The sequence below is a fragment of the Chelonia mydas genome, chromosome 6 (assembly GCF_015237465.2).
Source record: "Chelonia mydas isolate rCheMyd1 chromosome 6, rCheMyd1.pri.v2, whole genome shotgun sequence".
Taxonomy (NCBI): Eukaryota; Metazoa; Chordata; order Testudines; family Cheloniidae; genus Chelonia; species Chelonia mydas.
The window spans coordinates 72,543,550-72,565,673 of NC_051246.2; the positions used below are offsets into that span (position 1 = coordinate 72,543,550).

At 42.9% G+C, this 22,124-nt stretch overlaps 1 protein-coding gene across 1 annotated transcript in view; it reads right to left on the reverse strand.

The window, feature by feature from the left end:
* NUSAP1 (nucleolar and spindle associated protein 1) overlaps positions 1–17,769 on the reverse strand; it is a 69,887-nt gene extending 52,118 nt beyond the window's left edge. The window contains exon 1 of the mRNA XM_043550140.1: positions 17,638–17,769. The gene's annotated coding sequence lies outside the window, so the exon portion shown is untranslated. The remainder of the gene's footprint in view (positions 1–17,637) is intronic.
* Positions 17,770–22,124: the final 4,355 nt, after the last annotated feature.

The following is a 22,124-nucleotide window of genomic DNA, read 5'->3' on the forward strand; positions in this document are numbered from 1 at the left end:
TTATTTCAAATCACCATCTTTTAGATCACAGGTTTTCATGTGCAAGACTACTATTGGATATGCCCTACTTGCCAACACTTAACTACTTATCCATACATCCATCTTGGTTACATTAGATTAGGGGTGCCCACATTTTGCCCCAACAGAGACTCATGTTATTGACTTGCCAGGGGACAAATGGCCCCACCTAGTTTACCGAATAATGAAGAAAAGTTCAGCCACTCTCAGACACTACAGATGGTAGCATGCAATGTCCCATCCTGATCAAAGAGATTAAGCCACCACATGGATCAATACACACTTTGGTTTAATAATTCAATTCAGGACAGAACATGGCATGCTGAGCTGTATATTCTCTGCAGGCTACACTTCTGTATTGAAGACAAGGTCAGCTGTGGGTTGTATTTTAAAACTCCATGGCTCTTTTGAGTGCCCCTCTAATAGTTGCCAGGGACAAAGACCGCAGCAGCAGATCAGTTCTCCTCTGCCTTACCAGAGAATCTACTGCAATTGGCTTTGCAAAACTCAAAGGGTGAACAGAAAAGTTTTAATCTTACATGGAAGCGTATGGCCGGTTTGTACTTAAAATTTTAAAAGAGGAAGAAGGACAGTCTTTTGAAAGAAATAAATCCTGCAATTCTGTCCCTGCAGAAGAAACATTTGGTATGTCAACATTTTACAATACTTTCTTTTTAGGACCTGTCATATCTCTACTTAGTTTATTTTTACAAAAAACAAAAACCCCTCTCTGCAATAAAAGCTTTAAATCATGCTTTCCAACTGTGGGAAACGGGTCTTCTTTGTATCTCAGCACTTTCCTCTCAGAGGCACTGCACATGCTACACTACAAAACAAGCAATAGGGAAACCAGCCACTCATACACAACTGCCCACTCTTCCCCTACATGCACCAATTCAGATGCATGACCTATAGCTATCCAGGTTTTATACCAGGCTCATCACCATGGTATTTAAGCGCCATATTCCCTCAAAAGAGGGAAATAGTAAGAGGAATTCTTCCATCTTCTTGAAAAGAGACACTGTTCTCTTCATGCAACTCCCTGCAGCACAGACCACAAACTTATTTGGTTATTACCACTTATTCTACTGTACAATCTTGCTAATGCAAGTTAGTTACTATTACATGCAAAACAGTTATTGCTACTAAAATTCTAGTTTTATTAAATCTTTTTATGGCTTTGTTTGCATCAGGGATATTTCCCCCTACATACTGTGCTATTTTGCATTCCAGTTTCAGAGGTATTTTTTTATCAATTGATTCCCCCAAGCACTAAGCTACTTGATTCAATGGTATAGCTACTTTTATTCAGAACTGAACTAGCTTTGAGCACAGTTCCCCAGAGCTCTACTGTAAACAGCCCACCTGCCCAATATACATGGAGAGACGGAATATGCAGAGACTCTGTTTTTTATTACATAATTAACTCTGCAAGAATCACTGGTTTTGTATCTCAGTACATTTTGCCCATTTAATTAATCTAGATCAACTCAGAAACCCAAGCTACCCATTTTTCCCAGGTGGCCATTTACAGGCAGGGCTCAAGAAAAGATGCAGTACCCTCTCTTAGCTGACAGCAGTCTTTGTTATTTTTAAAACAGAGGTGGGTGAAAACCAATAGTGAGAGCAATTAAAAAGCTATTCCAGGAAATCAGACAGATATCATACACAGGTTGTTGTAAACCTGGGTTGGGAGTCATTTCCATCTCTTGCTTCAATAGTCCAAAAGGCCTTTTGAGAAAGTGATAAATAAAGTTAAGATTTTGTCACGATTATTTTTAGTAAAAGTCAGGAACAGGTCGCGGGGAATAAAAAAATGCAGGGAAGCCCATGATCTGTCTCTGACTTTTACTAAAAATAATGGGGATGGGGGAAACTGACCAGGGGATGACTGAAGCCCAAGCTCCGCAGGGGGGATGAGAGCCCAAGCCCTGCAGTTGGAGGAGGGGGAGCTCTAGCACCCACCATGGCTGACAGCTCTAGGGCCCCTGCCGCCTGCAACGGCTGATGGCTCCAGTGCCAGTGACTGAGAGCTCTGGGGCCCCCACCGTCCTTAGCAGGCTGACAGCTACAGGGCCCACTGCTCACGATGGCTCGGAGATGTGGGATCCCCACTGCCCACAATGGCTGACAGCAGTGGGGCCCCTGCCACCCGCAGTGTCTCGGAGCCCCCGCCGGCTGACAGCTCTGGCCCCAATGCCCCAGGCACAGGGCTGAAGCTGAAGGGAAAATGTCACAGAGGTCTCTGAAAGTCACAGAATCTATGACTTCCATGACAAAATCTTATCCTTAGTGATAAACCATTTGGATTTCACCTAGCTCAGCTTTCCATTCTCAGAAGGTAGAGGGAGAGGCATTGTGGAGAGAGAGAAAATTGCCACTCAGTTAAAAAAGAAATCAGATAGCTGGGAAAAGTACTGGAAGTGTCAATCTATAATTTAGGATGCTAAGTGCACAAAATTGAAAAAACCTGTAGACAGCAATTTGAATTTAATAATTTAATTAGTCTTACTAATTAAGTTGATCATTAGCATATCATTTTTTAAATAGAGTTATTTCTGCAAAATGTGAGTCTGCTCAACAGTTAATAGAGCTCATTAATTATACTCATATGAGAAGGTAGCAGAGTTGCCTATAAAACACGTACAGTGCCTCTTCAGCTTCTGTACGGTGGATGGGATAGGTAGTAATGAAGTGGTCTACACGAAGACAGAGTCTGCAAGAACAGTTTAGGGTGTTTCACTAAGACTAAAAGGAAACAAATACCACTGTCAATTTGGTGGGTGTCCTGGATTTGTCTTGCAGTTCACCTTGTATGGACGAAGAGATGATTTGTCTGGATGCTCACAGTCTACTGTTTAGCTTGGATAGACTTTACCAAAAACAAAACAAAAAAAAGTCAGCTATTATTCCACAAAGCCCTTCAAGTTAATAAACTCTGTTTCCAAAGATAGCATTGTCACTACCACTGCCTAAGGAGGATACTGCATCTTTAGACCACGTTCATAACATCTGTTACTGTCTGCTTTCTACTGTTAGTTACATTATTGTCAATAATAATTTGCCACTCTGAAATTGTAAAAATACTACTAGGCTCATGCACTGATCCTAACATGGCACTACAGTTTGCTACGAAGCACTAATGCTTATGGAACTATACACATCTCAAAATGGAAGACATTGGTGATTTTGTTGTTTTCAAACAACTTGTAACATCATTTTGTCCACAAGTATTAAAATATATATATATATATATGTATATATATCTATTGCACATGCCCCTTATTTATTTGTTTAACCTTTCATATGGGAAGATTTCCTGCCAACATGGAGAAACAGAAGCGGAGCAAAGAGTAAAGTCTAAAGGCTGAGGCAGTATTGCCTAATACAGCAGTTTCATAAAGAAACTGGCAGGAAGCATACTGCAGTGGGGTCTTCTGGGCATGCACAACTGCAGTTACTCCTGTGACAGCCACAGAACATTAGCCGGATTATAATTTTATCTTAAAAATTAATCAAGTGGTTACATGTTAGGGGGCAGGCAGGGAAAGTCAACATTTGCTTCCATTTCTCACTATGAGGCAGAGCTTGGAGACAATTATTCCTATCAATGTGGCAAAGTGGGCTAAAGTGTGTCCACCTCCTCCAGAGTCCATTCTCTGCCTTTTACAATATATGGGAAACAATATCAAATTTGCTATCAGGCTGTGCTAGAAACAGCTGCAAGTGGTTATGTCAGAAGGGAGACAAACAGGAGTCAGGAAGGCGAAAAGAAGAATCACCAGGCTTAAGAACAAACATTTGCCATAATGGATGCCTTCTAATCACATTTAAACCTGTGACATGGACAGCAGATATTTCCCTCACTAATGGCCTGATCTTGCCTCTACTGAAATCAATTCTAAATCCCATTGACTTCAGTAAGAGGAGGCTCTAAAAGGGAACGTATTTTTCCAGTTGTCTTTAACGCTCAAAAATCCAAATTCTGTTTGGCAAGGGACTGCACTGTATTTAAAAGAAACCAGCCCAACTGCCTACCCATGACGAATACAATTATTTCTCCAAGTGAACAGATAAACACAGCTGACTGGTGCATTGGTGCTTATTATATTCTGATGCCATTACATCTTGTATTATTTTCAACATGAAATGTACAGCTCAACATTCCCTACCCAATGAGTCTGATTTTCTCTCTAAGAGAGCACAAAACAGGAAACAATGTAATTAAACCTTATTGTCACAACACAAGTTCCTTGTGGCTCTATACAACTTTATTCCCAGGAGTGAAGAGCAGGACCAAAGCCAGTGCATGGGTTTGTTCAACTCCAGAATTTGTTCTCCTTCAACTTCCACTACAATAGATAGATTAGATAGACAGATTAGACAGATATAAGAAAAAGTTTCTTTAGAGATTCTCTCTTCCCCATCCTTTTATAATCCCTTCCCTTCTCTACCAGTCATAAAATGTTGCTCTCGCTACTTGTCACCAGGAGTTAAGTAGAATTGCAGCTGTTGGGTTTTTTGTTGTTGTATTTTTTTTTTTAAAAAAGCCATTTTTAGGTTGTCTGGCTCTCTCCAGCGGTTTTCTAAAAGAAAATAAAAAATAATATGAACAGAGCCTATACCCCTTTTCTGATCCAGATTTGAAATTATATTTTTTTAAATCAGCAAATCACATTTGCTAAATTCACATTAACACAAGCTTGAAATAAGGTGCACTACTAAGTGGTCCAGGTTCAAGTGGAAGAAAACAGATAAACCAATTATGGCCTTTCCACCAAGAAACCTCATTGACCACACAGACTACCACTGCAGCGAGCAACTAAACAACATAAAGCTTCTATCTCAAATGGAAGGAAAACATCCCGTATAAGTCACAAGTGATGGAGACAAAGACTCTGGTGTAAACACGTGAGAACCATGATCTCCTCCTTAGTTTGGGAAGAAGATACAGGAGGAGCCAGAAAAAGAGCGCACTTCCTTCAGCATTTCTGCTCTCTCTGAACTTGTTTCTCTATCAGACCTCCCATCACCTACACCCTGGAAGAGAACCCATCCCAGTATTCCAGTAGCCAAAGGAGAGTTAAAAACCAACTCCATCAGCTGTATGAAGAACTTATAAACTGCATCCAGGACGTTGAGGGGATGAGCTGGAGCATTACCCTTGTAGCCTCTCCCATCCCACCAGAGGTCAGTTCCTCTATTAAAAAGAAGTTCTGTTCCATATCTTGGATCATAGACAGTTTTTTTGTTCCTTTTGCTGCTGAAGCTGCTGGAGAAGACTGGAGGTACAATGTAAACCCAACACTATAGCATCATCTTTTGCACTAGGAGGTTCTCAAAGATTCACCTTCTTAGGGAAGGGGCTTGCTACAAAAGAGACAGTGCAGAGCAACTTCTTTTCCTGGTGAAAGCTCCTCACATTCACTGGTTATGTGGATTTACACATGCAGATGTTTTTGATCACAGAATGTGAGGATTCATTCATCCATGATAGACAAGGTAATTCTGTATTTGTTTCTGCGCATTAGCTGCTTCACGAGGTGACATCGAGACATTTATCTACAAAGTCAGTTCTTTGTTCTGGATTAGGACATCCTTATTAAGGGATTTTCCAGGATTGTGGGATTTTTTTTTTTTTTTTTTTTTTTTTTAAGTTTGTTCCTCATTTCAGGGTGGAAATCTGTTCTGGTTCTCTTGCTGCAACCTTTCACATATGTTGAAACAGCTTGGCACAGCATCACATGCAGATGCACTATCCATTTACTTGGTTCTCCAATAGGGCACAGTGGGAGAAGACGTTACACTCCTAAGATTATAGAAAGGAGATACCATTCAAGAAGACTGGTTTCTGTGAGAGCATGTCTGTAAAAATCTTCTCTAGGGTGCAAAAACAGAGCTCAAAAACTCTGAAGACATCACTTCAGGGACATATCAAATATTGATTTCAGTTGCTCGCTTGTAAGGGTTGGTTAAATGCTTGCTGTGTGCTCCTATGGCGGATGCCAGCTGGTGCAGGCTACACACATCAAATGGTGGTTTAAGAAGTTGAAACATAAAGAGAAGAATCTTTTCTCATTACATGCCATGGAGATAAGGAAAAGACTTTTCTTCACTAGTAGTGGAGCATCCACCTTTCACTGTCTATGATCAGTTTCTAAGCAAAAGTAACAGGATAACTTCCGCAGGGATGCCAGGAACAGACCTGAAAACACAAAAGGAAAAACAGAAGGAATAACAGAGAACAGAATGAAATTAACTCAAAATTAAAATGCTCAAAAGTTCACTTCTTCAAAATCTGATTTCAACTTATACAAGATCAGGATGTTGCACAAACTGCAATGATAGCGAGACTTAAAGTTCTTAGAGTTCTAACTTTAGAAGTTTCTAGACTGGCTAAGTAAACACTACAGATATAATGAACTAAAAACTTACTTGCTCACACAGAAGCAGTGTGTCCTGCAACAAATATCACACTGTTGGGAATGTGGTAGGTAGCTATATTGTTTCTTAATTGTGACCCAGAAATATGCTGTTGCAAGGGAAGTGTGGTGCCAGGAAAAGAATACACATATTGCACCTTGATTGTCTTTTTGGCCAAAATTTCAAAACAAACAGGTACCATAAACCAGGAGCTAACTAATCACAATCTACAAGACTATGAATACCACAAGTGAAGAAAGGTGTTCATAGTGGCTGTAAGATCACACAAGTTAGGTACTTTTCCTGTGCCCACTTGCTTTTCTTCATTCACTGAAGAGAGAGAATCCCAGTGTGACTACACCTATGCTCCTGCACCAGTAGCACTTTCTTGGCATATCTGATCATAGTGGCAGTTTGAAATGAAGCTTCTGTTTTAAACTGATGATGCAACTGTGTAGGGGCACAGCCATGTTGGTGCCAAGAGATCATTTTTCTCTTCTATGTCAGGAAGTCCATCAATGACCCTCTCTATGCTGCAATGTGGGAAAGGGGGAAGATTTCATATACACACCAGTTTTTATTCTTCCTCCATTATCCTCTTCCCCCTTTATCAGGTCTTTTCTTGCCTATGTCTCCCTCCCTGCTCTAGATCACCTTCATTCCTTGCTTGGCAGGTAGCTGAAATTAATCTCCTAGTTAACATTTTAGGGTCCCATATTGAAAGAGTGGGTGGATCAGAAAAACACAGCTATTGTACACATCCTTCTAACTTTCTCACCAAGGAGCTCAAAGCACTTCACAAATATTAACAAATTTCACATCATCATACCCATATAAGTAGGAAGGTCTTATTATTCTCATTATACAGATGGGGTAACTGTGGCAGAGAGGGTGAGTGACTTGCTTAATGTCACACCAGAAGTCTGTGGTGACCTGGAAAGAGAATCCAGTGTTTCCTGACTCCCTGTTCTATGCCTTAACCGCAAGAACATCTTTCCGCATTGCAAGAGACAAAAATGAAATCAAAGCCCTCGAATTAGTTGTTTAATATTTGACATTTTGACTATCAGCATAAAATAGAATGCAATTAGCATTTATTCTTGTTGGAATAAATCATTAAATCAGGCTCAGTTATCAGGAGCAGTTCAAGCAGACACTGTGGTAATAGTCCAGTACCCCTATAGCATGCCAAGGAAAGCCAAATCCCTCTGGGACTGACTTAAAAAAAAATCAGAAACAAAAAAGAAACAGATAGTTTATACCTACCCTTAACCTCATGGCCACACATGCCATCATTTTCCACCAAGAGCCTTTCCTTTCAGTTTGCTGATTGGCACTCAAAATGGAACACAAGTGAACCTGATTGGCACAACAAGATGGATAATAAATAAATAAAACAAACAAACGAGCAAAGCAAGAACAAAATTTCTGTTATCCTGACATTGTGCAGGGTACAAACACTAGGAAAAGAGCAACAGTGGTTATCTTTCAGGGATTAGTTAAGCAAGAATCATGATGTTACTCCATAAATTATTATACAGATGAATTAGTCTTTCCTTCCCCCGATAGGAAAAAGCCTACTGAGCCACCCTAGAACTAGCTCATCCATCCCAACAAATACCTCATTCTAAATGGTAGCAAAATGCCACTGGTTTTAAAGTTTAGTTTTCAATGGATTAAATGGGAGCAAATCAACTTTCCCCCTCACTTCTGGGGAGAAGAGCACCTACCCAAGACATTTCCAAAACGCTTTTGTTCAGAAACCATTCTGTCCCTGAGGTAAGAATATGCATGTTATTTAATAGATCAGTTGGTGAAATCTTTCACGTTAGTCAGTTTGTGCAACACTTACTCCTGGGGGAATCTGACACTACTGCGCGTGTGCATATTTAATGAGCCCCGCAGATTTCTAATTTTTCAAGCAGAAAAAAGTTTCTGCCAAAATGTTGCTACAGTTCTGCCTTTTGCCCACCGGGGACGCTGTGGCGATAGAACAAAGTTGCAGCTCCCCGCAAGGAGGGAAGAGAGAGCTGCCTTCGCAGCGCTTGTCAGGCCAGGTCAGGAGATGGGCTGTGGGGGGCAGGAGAGGTGTGTCAGACAGGGGCTAATAAGGGCTAGTGAGCGAAGACAGACTGGGGCAGGGGCTGAATGGGAGTGGAGGCACAGGGCCACACGGTTAGGGTGGTGCAAAGACACATGGGGATGTGGCGGGGGGGGGGGGGGTGAAGAGCTACACAGGGACAGGGGAGTGGCTGGGTGAGGGCACAGAGACACGTGGTGACAAGGGCAGATGTGCCTGACTGAATGGGAGAGGCTAGGGGTCAGCCAGGATCTGCATGGGGGAAGCTCCCTAACAATCCATCCCTGCCACACACACACACCCCAAAAAAATGGTTCCATACTTTTTCCACCCATACTCAACAGCCCTCCAAGTTCACACCCAGGCTCCTTCCCAGCAATTTCCTTCCCTCTCCCTCAGCTCCTCCATTACCCCTGACTCCCCCAAGCCTTTGCTCTGCTTCTGAGGGGTGTGAGAAATACGGTTCTGCATTGTTGTTTAAATGAATTAAGAACATAAGAATGGCCATACTGGGTCAGACCAAAGGTCCATCCAGCCCAGTATCCTGTCTGCCAACAGTGGTCAATGACAGGTGCTCCAGAGGGAGTGAACCTAAAAGGTAATGATCAACTGGTCTCTCTCCTGCCATCCATCTCCACCCTCTGATAAACAGAGGCTAGGGACACCATTCCTCACCCATCCTGGCTAATAGCCATTAATGGACTTAACCTCCATGAATTTATCTAGTTCTCTTTTAAACCCTGTTACAGTCCTAGCCTTCACAACCTCCTCAGGCAAGGAGGTCCACAGGCTGACTGTGTGCTGTGTGAAGAGCTTCCTTTTATTTGTTTGAAACCTGCTGCCCATTAATTTCATTTGGTGGCCCCTAGTTCTTATATTATGGGAACAAGTAAATAACTTTTCCTTATTCACTTTCTCCACACCACTCATGATTTTATATACCTCTATCATATTCCCCCTTAGTCTCTTTTCCAAGCTGAAAAGTCCTAGCCTCTTTAATCTCTCCTCATATGGGACCCGTTCCAAACCCCTAATCATTTTAGTTGCCCTTCTCTGAACCTTTTCTAATGCCAGTATATCTTTTTTGAGATGAGGAGACCACATCTGTACGCAGTATTCAAGATGTGGGCGTACCATGGATTTATACAAGGGCAATAAGATATTCCTCCATCTGATTCTCTATCCCTTTTTTAATGATTCCTAACATCCCATTAGTTTTTGACTGATGCTGCACACTGCGTGGATGTCTTCAGAGAACTATCCACGATGACTCCAAGATCTCTTTCCTGATTAGTTGTAGCTAAATTAGCCCCCATCATATTGTATGGAAAAAATAATACCAACTATACAATGTGTATCGCTTTACATTTATCCACATTAAATTTCATTTGCCATTTTGTTGCCCAATCAATTAGTTTTGTGAGATCTTTTTGAAGTTCTTCACAGTCTGCTTTGGTCTTAACTATCCTAAGAAGTTTACTATAGTCTGCAAACTTTGCCACCTAACTGTTTATCCCTTTCTCCAGATCATTTATGAGTAAGTTGAATAGGATTGGTCCTAGGACTGACCCTTGGGGAACACCACTAGTTACCTCTCTCCATTCTGAAAACTTACCAAATTATTACTCAGAGTGCTGTATTAATAAGCCTAGTAAGAAATCTATTTGTCAAAAAACATTTCCTGAATCTTTTTTGTTGTTGTTTGTATTGTTACAGACATACCTGCTGACAGGTATTTTGAAATAAGTGACCAAAAATAATTGAAACTTGGTGTGACTATATTGTGTTATTTTGACAAATAAAATATGCAGAATTTTAAAATATTGTGCGAACTTAATTTTTTGGCGCAGAATGCCACCAGGAGTAAACACTGTACTCCTCATCCTCCTAAAATTTACATACCCATACCTAATTAAGAACACCAGTAAATCCATGCACGGAAGAGCTCACCTGGAGAACTATATGTACAATACACTACTTCCCACACTGCTCTTAATTGGATTTGTTCCGTAAGAATTTTTTTTTTACGGTGATAATTGCTCAACACACTGGGACTGAGATTTTCCTACAGACATATGTCCAACTCCATTTCCTTAGAAACTGAGGTGAATGGAATTATTGCAGATTGATAAAACAAATACATCTTTAATGCCTGTCTAAACAGTTGCAGGGGAAGGAATAATGTCAGGCCTCAAGAATGTGATGCTGACAACCCAACTGGTAGAATGATGGATCACCTGTAAGCAGGGCTGCTTCATTACACAGAGCTTACACAATTAAAAAACACTCCCAACATACACACGAAAGCATTCTGATCCTTTTTATTCTCCTCCTCCTGCACTGCGGAACATTTTCACAGGCAGAGAAGAACCAGAACCTTTAGCCAAGATATAATCCACTGTGCTCTATTGTGATTTCTAGCGCTATTCTCTTAGGTTAGCCCTTACATTTTCACATTGTGAAAGGTCAGAATTTGACAATCTCAAATCATATTACAATAACTAAATACACAATAGATTTTGAGAGCATGTGAACACAACATTAAGTCCTTCATAGAACAATTCATTTGATAAAGAAGAGTGATTCCGAGCTCTCAGAAGCCTATGCATCATGACCAAAGGAAAGAAGAGACAATTTCTAAGCAACGTTAGAATGAGCAAAGTAAGACCCAAGACTATAAGTGAATGAACTACACATTAAAATAAGTCAAATTTTAAATATTTCATCTGCTGCTGCTGCTTTTTCATAACTACATCATGCAAATGAGTGCCTCAACTAGTAATGTGCCTCAATTTGCTAGGGGCAAAATTTTCAGACATTCACTAACTTCATATTTAATTTTTAGAGTGCTCAGCTTGACACCCTTTCCACCTGATTTTCAGAGGTGATGTGGAACCATTCATCACACGAACATCAAAGGAAAATGCAGGTGCTCTGAACTTTTGAAAATCAGACACAAGTGAATGAAGTTTATTTAAAATTAGTGAACACTTCTTAAAAATGTTTATCATAAATATAAAGGGAAGGGTAAACACCTTTAAAATCCCTCCTGGCCAGAGGAAAAACCCTTTCACCTGTAAAGGGTTAAGAAGCTAGGATAACCTCGCTGGCACCTGACCACAATGACCAATGAGGAGAGAATATACTTTCGAAGCTGGAGGGGGGGAGAAACAAAGAGTCTGTGTCTGTCTGTGTGTTGTTTTTTGCCGGGGACAGAACAGGAATGGAGTCTTAGAATTTAGCAAGTAATCTAGCTAGATATGCGTTAGATTATGAATTCTTTAAATGGCTGAGAAAATAAGCTGTGCTGAATGGAATGGATATTCCTGTTTTTGTGTCTTTTTGTAACTTAAGGTTTTACCTAGAGGGATTCTCTATGTTTTGAATCTAATTACCCTGTAAGGTATTTACCATTCTGATTTTACAGAGGTGATTCTTTTTACTTTTCTTCTATTCAAATTCTTCTTTTAAGGAACTAAATGCTTTTTTCATTGTTCTTAAGATCCAAGGGTTTGGGTCTGTGGTCACCTATGCAAATTGGTGAGGATTTTTATCAAACCTTCCCCAGAAAAAAGGGGGTAAGATTTGGGAGGATTTTGGGGGGAAACGACGTTTCCAAACGAACTCTTTCCCAGTAACCGGTGTTAGACGTTTGGTGGTGGCAGCAAAAGTCCAAGGGCAAAGGGTAAAATAGTTTGTACCTTGGGGAAGTTTTAACCTAAGCTGGTAAAAGTCAGTTTAGGAGGTTTTCATGCAGGTCCCCACATCTGTACCCTAGGGTTCAGAGTGGAGAAGGAACCTTGACAATGTTGCTACTTACAAAAAGAGGATTGTTTGGTCATAAGGTTAGTAATTTGCAGGTATGCTGCACAGGATTTAATTTTAATTGATAACTGTCAGTAAACATCCATTTTAGCAGACACTGAAATCAATGGAAAAAACAAGCCTTCTGCACTCCTGGTGTCACAGGAATATGAGGTGCAGAGGAATCCCTGTGCTGCCTCAGGGCCTGTAACACCTGATCCTTGCAGGCATAAGGTGTGGGGGAGGCTGTGGACCTGGCAGGGCAGAGCAGAGACCCCTGGCTAGGACTGCAAGAAGAAGGACTCCCCTAGCTGAGGGTGAGGTCACAAGGTGCTGAATGGCTCCTGCAACAGTGCAGGGAGCCCTCTGCCCCGCTGCTACAGACCCACTCTCACACTCACCATCAGGGAATGCCAGGGGTCTCTGCTCTGCCAGGACCACAGCCTTCCCCACAATTTGTATCTGCAGGGATTGGCAGCTCCCCTGTGGCAGAAGTGTGTTCATGACGTGGGAGGTGCAGATGGCTCCCTGCATGGCCGCAGGGACGTGGTGCCCAATCCCTGCAGCCACAAGATGCGGGAAAGGCTGTGGTCATCCTGGCCCAGTGGATCAGAGACCACCCAGCTAGGGCTGCAAGGAGAAGGACAAGCTTCCAGCTGCAGGGGAGAGCATCCTGCTGCTGAACAGTTCCAGCCCAGGATGGCTCCCAAACATTTGGCCAATGAGTGAGTGAGTGAGTGGGTGGATGGGGCCAGTGACACCCAAATTCAGGGAAGGCTTCGGGTCCTGGCCCAGTGGAGCAGAGACCCCCAGCCAGGACTGCAAGGAGGAGGAATCGCCCCCAATAACAGAGGAGCCCACCCCACTGCTGAATGGCTCCATCCCTGGGCAGGAGCCATTTCAGCAACACGGTGACCTCAACCATGGCTAGGGACTCATGGTCCTCCACAGGGGGGTTCTGCTCCTCCCCACTAGGACCCCAGCCTCCCCTGCACCTTGTGCCAAAGGGATTGGGATCACCAGCCCCGCAGGGACCCCTCCGTAGCTCCACTGTCATGACCGCACTTCTTCACTCATGTGCCAGGAATGTGGGATCCATCTCTGGTCTGGACTGTTCAGCAATGGGGTGACCTTCCCCACAGTGGGGGCTCGTTCTCCTTGCAGCTCTGAACTGGGAGTCTCTGCTCTACAGGCCAGGACCACAGCCTCCCCTGCATCTTGCGCCCTGTTGTCTTGGACGCCTCAACCACTCAGGGAGGCTCCCATAACCCTGCTGTTAGCACTGTCATAATCCTAACCCCAGCCTTACCTGCCACAACTGTAAAAATAAAAATACTTAAAAATGGGGGTGGGGGAGGTTAAATTGATAAAAACTGTCAAAATAGGAAGAAGAAAAAAATCTAATTCTGCCAAGCCAATTTACTGGAGTTTCTCCCCATCCCAGCCAGCATTCCTACTGATGTACGTATCTACCATTGTGAGGTTAATGCGTTATTGACAAAGGAAAATGGGATTCTGAGAATGTGTTGATGTTAGATACTGCACTTCAATAACTTCCTCAAAAGATGTGCTTAGTTTACAAGACAATCAGATTTTCCAGCTGCCAGCACTGAAAACTTAAGGTGGTTTCTAACATACCACAATTTGTGTGGAAGTGCTCTCACTCTCTCCTCCATACAGTATAATTAAAAATTAAAGTTAACCAGCATATATGGAAGCATGAGGCAGAATAAGATACAGCTCACCTTAAAACTTGAAGACTTATTTTGCTGCCACTAAAAAAAGCAGTTAAAACTTGAAAGCTCTGTGTGGAACGCATATACTAGTAAGGTGTCCTTTTTATAGTTAATTATGGAGGTGTCAGTAGCAACTCCAATACTAAGATTAAGAAGCAATCACAACACAAACTAACTAAATTCAGAACTAAAATTCCTCTGTTTTATACTATTAATGCGTGAATACAGTCTACAAATTTGGAACAATAACTACAAGACAACTGAATTGTCTCAGTAAATATTTTTACTTCAAAACTTACAAACTGTTGCTATGGAAATATTTTTCAAGTGTTCTCTTTATGGAATGTCAATCTGTTTCCCCACGTATTTCTTTGGTTCCCTCTAGCTAAACCACCCTATTCCCCCACCAATTCTAAACGTCACACTCACACAAATAGCATCTTGGACATAAGCCACTGTTGAAATTTCAAAATTAAAAAACACATGAAGAGTTAGGGCTTATTTACATGGGAAAATTTACCAGCATAATTATACTGGTATAACTCTTCATGTGGACACTCTTATTAAGGTAAAACAGTGCCCTTTTCCAGTTAGGTTATATTACTTTGGAAATGGTATAAGCTAAACTGGAAAAAGGTACTCATACCAGAACAAGATTGTTCACACAAGCAGTTATACCAGTATAGCTACAGTGGTATAATTATGCCAGTCAATTTCCCTGTGTAGACAAGCCCTTAGTCCCCTAATTCAAGATCATTTAATTTTGTCCAGATTAGCCAACAGAACTATTCAGATCCACCAAGTACTGGTTTTTCCAATACCACCTGCCTGACCAGCTGTGCTTTGCCAAGCAGAGCAGCAAGGGTTGATCTCTGGGGAACAGAATGGGATTGGAATAGATAGGAGTGGGGGAAAAGAAGTAACATAGATTTGTGAGGGCACACAAAGGCATAGTGCTTGAAGGTCATGTGTGATGGATGTAGGTAAGGAAGTGTGGAGAAGGCAAAAATCAAGGTTATAGGTTGCAAGAGACTGCTAAGGTCTTAACTAGGGATTTCCTGTTTTTCACGGTTGCACTAGTGGCATTGTCACTTGAGCAAGTTAAACCAGGGATGGCATGGTATTTATGAGAGGTGGTTTTTACCACCATGGGAAAAACCAGTTAGTCCCAGTTTAAGGCATTTTCTATTTCTATCTGCTGTTTCATCAACACACACCTCATTTCAATTAGTTTTAGTTACATATTCAAACGTTGGTTACATAAGGCAGTAGATTTATAATTAATTTAGGGTTATACAAATAAAACAAAACTGCAGTGGGCATAATACAAATATATGTAAATATCGAAATGTCTGTATGCAATTTGGTTTTGTATCTTCTCAAGGAAGTTATACACGTTATCACATATTTCAGTTTTTGATATAAAACAAAAGTAAAAAACAGTTGATTACATGAAAATGACAATAATGCAGAGTTGCCCACTTGAAGCATTAAGCAATCAAAAGCATGCAAAGTTACAGACTACCAGTCTAGGTCCATTTGGTCAGGCAGCATTCTGTAGCAGAAGACTAACTTTGATGTAGTGGACAGATCAAGCCTATTCCTCCATTTTTAATGGATGTATCCACAGTTTCAAAAAATTCATTCTGTGTTTGCTGAACCTGCTGGAAACCGGTACAATTATTTTTCTAATTCAAACCAAGTTTAAGACAGTATTTACCAGCACCCTGTCCTAAGCTAGTTTTTCCAGGAAATTGCCAATTGGAGTTTAACCACTTTTTAACCATGTTTTTTGATTTGAGGGAATATACATGAGAGCTACACTACCTGCAAGACTCTAATGGTTTCATAAGCAATGGTCCCCAGAGTTAATTTTTCCTTCAGATCCTCCTCTTCTATCACAAGTATTGATTTAAAATGCAGTTTTGGTCAGAAAACTGAGCAACTGAAAATGGCAGCTTCTTGATTGATCTGCTTTTTGTATTGCTTCTAGTATTTTCTTCTGTGTTCTTTGATAAAAAGATTTTGCCCGTGTTCTCTGGCAGCATAAATTGGATTCCTTTCAGCAACAAAAATGTCAACTAACTTCCAACTTTTTATACACACAAACCATGAAAAAATGGGTGATTATCACTACAAAAGGTTTTCTCTCCCCCAACCCCACTCTCCTGCTGGTAATAGCTTACGTAAAGTGATCACTCTCCTTACCATCTGTATGATAATCAAGGTGGGCCATTTCCACCACAAATCCAGGTTTTCTCCCCCCCCCCGCCATCACCCATTTTTTCATGGTTTGTGTGTATAAAAACGTCTTCTGTATTTTCCACAGTATGCATCCGATGAAGTGAGCTGTAGCTCATGAAAGCTTATGCTCAAATAAATTGGTTAGTCTCTAAGGTGCCACAAGTACTCCTTTTCTTTTTGCAAATTCAGAGTAACAGCCGTGTTAGTCTGTAACCTGTAATATTGCTTGTGAATCCTGATTTTGAATTTTTAAGCATCTGAAATCCATTCCCTTGTGTGCACCCCTCACCTAATGCAATATGCTCACAGAAAACAAAGGTAGAAAAAATAGGTCAAGTCATCAATTTAACAGCGTTCCACTAACATCCAGACTTCGTGTATAAAAGATACAGTCTTTTAATAGTGTAATTTTCAGGCCTCTATTTTTGTAGTCTGAAATATTCAGCACTCTTTTCACCAGCTGAATGGACTAAATTCAAATTATGTATTTTGATTTTTCTGCCGTGCACATCAACAGTTGCAGCTGTTCTCTGAACATAAATTACAGCTGATTTACTATGCAGGAAACGTTCTTCTAACCATCTGCTGCAGCCTACTAACAACTCTGTATCTAATGCATCGCTATGGGTTATCCATACTTCCAGTGTCTCTGAAGTTATTCAGACTTCTTCAGGGTGTATTCGAGCTCTCCTCATTCAGACAGACTTGAATTCAGGACCCTTTAAACCAGCACTCCAAACTATTTCTGCTATGGTTTTCTACGAACCCTTGAACTACATTAGTGTTTAAATACAACAGTGGTAAGCCCAAAGATAGACAGACGACGATGCAAACCACAGCAGACGGGTAGCTTCGGGAGAAGCATTATCAACTGGAGTAAACTAGCGTGTGTGTGTGTAAAATTCAGATACAAGGAATCTAATTAAACACTCCCCCTAGAATTCCGCGGCTCCAGTTTTGGAGCATCGCTAATACACACAGTCTGCCAGGCCCGTGGGCGGGGGGGGCGGGGGGACGAGGCACCCAGCCGAATCAAGGGGATACCATACACACAAACACACACACACAGCGCGGGAGGGGAGTGGAGACATCGAAGACGTACGTGCCCAGGCCCAGCCGGCTCAGGGATTAAAGGGGGGGGTGGGGGCCGGTACTTAACCAGAGCGAGTACCAGCCGGAATTCGTACACGGCCAGGCCCAGCCCAATCAGGGAGCAGGAAGGGGAGGCGGGTACATAGATGCCCGGGCCCAGCCCAATCAGGGAGCGGTGAGGTCCCGCCGCTACCCAGGCTCAGTCTCGCTCCTCAGGCAGCCGTTCCCCGCTCCGTTTACCTGCCCCTGGCCGAGGCCGCCAGGCCGCGGCCGGCCCTCTCCCCTCAGCCTCTTCCTCTCACTCCGCCATCTTCCCCGGCTCACCTCGGCCACCCAGTCGGGGGCTCAGGCACCCGGGCGCCTCCAGCCCCGCCCACTCGAGAGCCAACCTATGGGGCACCGCATCATCATCTTTCCGCCTTCGACGAGCATTGGTCAGTGGACGCATCCGTCAGAGGTACTTGGAGGCCGCCTGCAAAACTGTCTCCTCTGATTGGCCAGGAGAGGAGCACCCTTTTGCGAAAGTATTGGTTACCCCGTGGGATAAGACCTCCCCTCACCTACATGTAAACGGCCCGTTTACGATTGAACGTGTGTTCGTGTGACTGCGATTCCAGCCTGCTGGCGCGGAGGGAGGGAGCCCTGGCCTGGAGCGGGCAGGGCAGGGCAGGGGGCGGCCCAGCAGTTACCGAAGGCGCCCCAGGTTGTGGCGCCTCCCCGTCACCCAGGGATGTTTTACTAGGAAAGCCCCACGCTGCCTAGAGCACGTGGGGCCAGCCCAGGGAGGCCTGAGCTGATCTCCCGGCGTGGGATTTGAGCCTGTTGTGCCAGGGAACATGTAGTACCACTAGCAGCGCCTGCCCCGCCCTAGCAGCTGTGACAGACAGCGTGGAGCCGGCCTGGCAGCTACTGAGGAAAATAGAAAAGAGCAAAAACTCTAGCAAGCCCAGTGAAAGTATGAAGAATTTGAACTAGTAAGACAAAAAAAATTGTTAGTTTTTCTATGAATATCAATGGGGCCACTAGCCCATCAAGGTGGTAAGGGAGGACTCAAGGAAGGTAAGGCAATTACGGGAAAGCAAAATTAATTGTTGCTTTGGTCTTCACTGCAGAGGACCGAAGGGAGATTTGCATACCAGTCATTCTTTGTCAGTAACAAACCTGAGGAACTGTCTCAGATTGAGGCATCAGTGGAGGTGGTTTTGGAACAAACTGATTAAGTAGTAATAAGTCACCAGGACCAGATTGCCTCTGAAGCATCATCCACCAGGCATTATCAGAAGACAAGATACTGGGCTATATGGATGATTGGTCTGACCCAATATGGCCATTCTTTTGAATCTACTCCTGTCCTTGGTAGTTTGTTCCTATGATTAATCACCCTCACTGTTTAACATTTGTGCTTAGTTTCTGAGTGGAAGGTGTCTGGTTTCAATTTCCAGCCATTGGTGGTTGTTATACTCTATATTAGGTTAAAAGAGCACTTTTAGCATGCAGTAGGCTCTCCACATGAAACTATTTCTACACCAGCAAGCCCTGCCACCCCTGAATCTTTTTTGGTAAGACCATCAGAATTATGGGTTGGTCTCTCACTGTAAAGTATTTTCTCTAGCCCTCAGGATCACTTGTCTTCTCACCCTTTTTTCCAACATCCCTTTTTAAATGCAGACACCAGAACTGTACACACTATTCTAGTATCAATGCCATAAACAGAAAATCTCCCTATACGCTACTTCCATTTATACATCCAAGAATTACTTTAACCTTTTCAACACAGCATTGCAGTGGGGTCTTATAGTAGACAAGCAACTCAACATAACTCCTAAATCCTTTTTAGTCCCTGCTTTCCAAGATTCACTTGCCCCCATTCTGTAGGTGTGGTCTGCATTCCTTGTTCCTAGGAATCCAATTTTGTATTTGGCAATATTAAAATGCATTACTTGAATAGGCTCAGATTACCAAGCAATCCAGATCCCTTGGTATGACGGCCCTGTCCTTGACATTGTTTACCACTGTCATCTGCAAATGTACTGATTTTATATTTACTTCCAAATCACTGAAGAAAGTGTTAGTGTATCAGGCCTAGTACTGATCCTGCATAACCCCACTAGAAACAGACCCATCTGATGTTTCCCCATTGACAACTATTTGAGATTTGTCAGTCAGTTCTTAATCCTTTTAATGTGTGTGCTTGATAGTGTAGTGCTAATTATTAATCAGTGTGTCATCTGGTACTACATAGGTCTAAGAATCTCAGTATATTGTATCTATGCAATTATTACCCAAAATCATCATCTCCCCACAGAATGAAACCAAGGTAGACAAGATCTCTTCCATAAAAATCATGTTGAGCAGCCTTATATTGCTGTCCTTTAATTATCAATTGAATCATTTTTTCCCCATTATTTTCCCAGGATTGATGTCAGACTAACCTGCCTCTGATTACTTTGGTCATCTGTTTAAACTTTTGACTACTAGCACAACAGTAGCACTTTTCCAGTCTCCTGCAATATCCCTGATATTCCAAGATTAAAAATAATCAGCAAGCCTCGAAGTTCTTTGCCAACACTTATGACCGTTGCATGCAAATTATTCAGGCCTACTGACAACTTCTGGTAAGGATAAGAGGATGTTTAAACATCCTTGTTTCAGTTACTAGTGGAAGTGAAAGTACTTCCTCATGTTAAGTGCAGCATCCTGCTTCTCTGTAACGATAGAAGTATTGAACACTTCTGTGTTTAAATTGATAGATGAACTCACCCTCTGAGATCTCTACCTTCACTGACTGTTTCAATTCTCAGCTATAATTAAATGCAGTCTGTGGGGTAAGCACATGAATGCTACCAACAGGGCTTCTGTTGAGGTGTGCCCACAACCAGGAGATTCTTTTGTAGGATCTTAGATCCATCACAAGTCCATGTTCAGATTGAAACTCAAATCTTGCATCTTTGATACTGCTTTCCCACACAGCAACTTATTACGCACCAAAACGCTACAATAAAAAAATGTGTAGATTGCAAAAATCAACACCCCCAACCCCAATTTAAGGCTATAACTTCAATTCTTTCCTGTTATGCAAATGCATTATGCTAGTCTAGTTAAATTAGTGCACACATACCTTTTCCCCCTCAAGGATCCTTGCTCCTTTTGTTACACTGTAGATCTACCTTCACTACTCAATTATAGCTTGATAGCTAGTAAAAACAAACAAACAAACAAAAAAAACTTACACCTCTCCCATCAGCTAAAAGCCCTGCATACTCCAACTGGTATGTAAAAGTCAAGCTTATTTCTGCCCTCACTCCCTCATGCATCAGCCCCACACTAAGATGTTCTACAGGCTCAATTTGGTCCTCAGTTATACCTTTACACTCCATTTGTCATCAATGCAGTTGCATAACTAGCAGCAAAATACAGCCCTGAAGCAGACTTTTTTAAACTCATGCATAAGTCAGTATAGCATTCAGCTCCCTGTCCCAAAGCTGTGTGGACTCTAAAGTGTCACAGTACACAACTAGATATGATTAAGTATGCAGAGCATATCTAATGTATTTTTTAAAATCAGACTAGAAGTGCACTTAACACACGGACTAACAGGATGGTGACAGGAAGCAACAAAGGGTAGTTTAGAACAGTGGTTTTCAAACTGTGGGTCATGACAGAATGTAAGGCACTGGGTTGCAGCAGCTCTGGTCAGCACCTCCAACCGGGCAGTTAAAAGTCCTGTAGGTGGTGTTGCCTGGCTAAGGCAGGCTAGTCCCTACCTGTTCTGACACCGCCCTGCACCCCAGAAGCAGCCAGCAGCAGGTCCGGCTTGGGGTGGGGGGTGTGTGCAATGCCCCTGACCTGAGCATTGGCTCTGCACTCCGGTTAGTGGGGACTGGGGGTGGGGGCGGTGCCTGCAGGCAAGAGCCGGACAGAGCTGGGGGAGCAGTGCCTGCGGGTGAGAGGCGCATGGAGCTGCTCGTGCGCCTCTGCCTAGGAGCCCGACCTGCTGCTAGCCGCTTTTGGGACGCAGCGCAGTCTATGGTGCCAGGACAGGCAGGAAGCCTGCTGTAGCACCCCTGCTGTGCTGCTCACCAGGAGCTGCTTGAGGTAAGCCTATGCCCAACCCTGCACCCCAGTCCCTACCCTGAGCCCCCCTACCAATCCTGGAGCCCCTTCCTTCACTCCTAACCCCTCATCCCCAGCCCCATCCCAGAGCCTGCGTCCCCAGCCAAGCCCTGACCCCCTCCTGCACTCCAACCCCTGAGCCCCGACACCCTGAACCCCTCATTCCCAGCCCCACCCTACAGCCTTCACCCCAACCCTCTGCCCCAGCCTTGAGCCCCTCCCACACCCCTCATCCCCAGCTCCTTTGCGTTGTGGGCATCAATTTTCTTCAACTGGGTCACCAGAAAAAAAAAGTTTGAAAACCACTGGTTTAGAACACTGGAGAGCTGAGTATAGAGCAGTAGGCTCAAGTTATGGACTCATGGGTAAGTACTGCTAGTCTTCCCTTTAGCAGATGCCCTGTTATGGAGCTGAGGCTTAGAATAATCTCTTCCCCAGTTTGAACTTCCTTGCAGGGTGGGTAGGATGGCAAATGACTGCTTGTTTCAAAGTCATGACTGCTTCAGTTAATTATAGGATTTTTCAAAATCTTCTTGAAGAAAGGAGATCACTTTAGGTTGCTTTCTGAAATGTGCAGAATCAGACTGTAGAGCCTAACAGCCTTAAGATTGTTC